The sequence below is a fragment of the Apaloderma vittatum genome, unplaced genomic scaffold (genome assembly GCF_000703405.1).
Source record: "Apaloderma vittatum isolate BGI_N311 unplaced genomic scaffold, ASM70340v1 scaffold30131, whole genome shotgun sequence".
NCBI classification, from domain to species: domain Eukaryota; kingdom Metazoa; phylum Chordata; class Aves; order Trogoniformes; family Trogonidae; genus Apaloderma; species Apaloderma vittatum.
The window spans coordinates 36,603-39,325 of NW_009701418.1; the positions used below are offsets into that span (position 1 = coordinate 36,603).

General features: G+C 36.7%; 1 protein-coding gene across 1 annotated transcript in view; it reads left to right on the top strand.

The window, feature by feature from the left end:
- Window positions 1–429: 429 nt before the first annotated feature.
- INHBA (inhibin, beta A) overlaps window positions 430–2,723 on the top strand; it is a 15,060-nt gene continuing 12,766 nt past the window's right edge. The window contains exon 1 of the mRNA XM_009879137.1: window positions 430–496. The gene's annotated coding sequence lies outside the window, so the exon portion shown is untranslated. The remainder of the gene's footprint in view (window positions 497–2,723) is intronic.

Sequence of the window (2,723 nt, forward strand, 5' to 3'; positions counted from 1 at the left end):
AATCATGAAAGAAAAAGGTAACAATTTACAAACTAGTAGTGAAGTATCTGGCATATACTGTATTTGAACTAAATCAGTGGTATCTACATCTAATAATATCTATATCCACCTATGAAATAAAACAAGTTGGAGTGTGTCTTCCTGACTCATAATGTTTGCTTTCAGTCTGATTTTAAGTTCTATTCTTTAAATGGATACAGAGATCACCACTACAAGTTGAATCCACGATATTTTGTCATGCTAGACAATTAGGAGTTTCCATTAGATAATTACCAGAACTATGTCTCATACAGGAAAAACAGTCAATTGCTGATGTAACAGGATTAACCAATCCAGCACAGTGATCCGGCCCACTTACTTTTGACAGACATTATATGTGAGTGTACACATGAGAAGTACAGTATAAAGCTTCGCATTATAAATACCACAGAGAGGAACTTCAGCAGTTCTTAATGCACAATACAGGAGTCTCCTTCTGAGAGTCAAGACTAGAGAGGTAAAACTTTAAATCAGCTTTTTTCTTTTTAAAATTGAAACTTTTGATTCCTGTGCATGCTGTTGCATTCTGTTGGGGCTATATTGAATGAATGCATATTCAGAGCTTTGCAGCTCAGGTAATTTTATAGAAGGAGTCTGAACCACCATTCCTCTATTTATTTGAACACTATGTATTTTTGCACATATACGTATGTATGCATGTATGTAAGTACAAATGAACTATATATCAGCGGTGTCAGACTCGCATTTAGAAAGCAGTGGTTTTTAGAAAGTTATACTGTAATGTTAAATCTGTCATCAACATGGCATGCAAGTAAAATATGCTATACCTATATATAATAGAGATTGTCGGTGATGTGTACCTGTTATATATGGCAAGCAACATATACCCTACAGCAAGAACTCAAATATACTTATCTGAATCTTAGATTGATTTGTGCCTATCCCTTACTTTTCAACAGACACTGTTGGGACAGGTGCTATATTAGAACTATAAATAACCCCTTTAATTATGTCATCTGTTAGTACATCTAATCATGAACGCATATTTTCATCTGAAATTATTTTTTCGTCCAATTAAACTTTTAGTTCTATTTCAAGCTGACTTTCAGACTTCGTATAATTACAACAGACTTTGGGCTGTTCACAAGATCCAAGAAATTTAGATGTATTATAGTGAGGTTTGTGTTACAAAGATGTGTTTATAAGAATCGCTGCAGGGTTTATAATGCTGACAGACCCGTAAGTGTAACGGTATATAACAGTATAGCAACTGAGGTCAGTAAAACATAGATGAGGGTGTACTGTGGATGCCTTATAACAGTGAAAAACTTATAAAAGCGCTTAATTGAAAAGGACTTGCAATATATAACATTTTAAAACTTTAGTTGATTGTTCAATTACTTCTGTATGTTTCATTTACTCTTACTATAATTCCTTGCCTGTCTCTCAGCTCATGCGCCTGTAGTCATCTCATGGAAATTAAAGACCTTACAATGCCTATATTTATAAATTACTCTTTTCCACTAAAATACAATGATTGACAGTAATATAGTAAAAGTGGAATATTTCTAGGTAGGAGGTAAGCACACCTGAGAAGACAGAGATATGTGAGAGAGAGAAAGAAAGGAAGGACAGGAAAGAGGGTAAACACTAAAAAAGCACAAGCTGTTGTAAGATCTGTATAAGCTAAAGTCTGGAGGGGAAGAACCTCAAAGGTTAGAGTCTATTGGCTGTAGTTTTCTCATTTTCCATTACCACGTTCAGATGTAAGGGGGTTTGCTAACTTCACCCTTGCTAGGTAAGGAACAAAACAGAGTGGCTACGAAATGTAAAAGCAACATGAAGCCATGGGGGGGACACGGAATGCCTTTTCATTGCCGAGCAAAACCCTTGCGGGCATAAAGTGGCAAGGGTCTACCAACACGGGTTGAAACTCCAGCTCCTTGAAGTGTTTTAGATTGCTTGTCATTCCTGGTATCTTCATCTTATGTCATGATTGCTCTGTGTGCTTTAAATGAATGAAACAAAAAGTGCCTTCTAATAACAATGGGTCAAATGTAGAAAATCTTACTCAGCCTTCACTCAGACAGAATTATTATTGGCACCAGTGAGGGATTTGCCTGAGTCAGGAGCAAGTATGATTTGGCCAGATGACACATAATACTTTTTACCTTCAAAGAGTTTTTCAGACATTACTTGATTAACCCTGAACTTAAATATATCTGCCTGAGAAATTCTAGGCACAGACTGGCATAGAAGTAGGTATATTTCTGGTGTGAGAGCACTACCTTAGCATGTCACATATATGTGCTGTACCAACTCCTGCTTAGGTTTCCAGTGCTTGACCACATACTGCAGCTGGAGAGTGTATCCTGTATTATATAGCCCTCCAAACAACAGTGTTATTTTGCTCCTGTCAGATCTCTTGCCAGTGTTGATAACCTCCAGTATTTAGAAGTGCGCAGAAAAGATCTTTCGTCTTCCACTCAAGGCAGAATAGTGTTCTTCCCAAAATGTTCAGAGACCCTGCCCACATCTCCATCTCATTCACAAGCTATTTAACATCTCCTGCTATCCCTAACAATACTAGGCAGGACCAAGAGCAAGGTGCTCATTAATAAAAGGTTTTGCTCCATTCATTCATGTTTTCTCTGTTTAGTTAAGTCAGTGATACTGTTGAAAGAATAAAACAAACCAAACAAAAAAAAAAGGGAAAAAAAGAG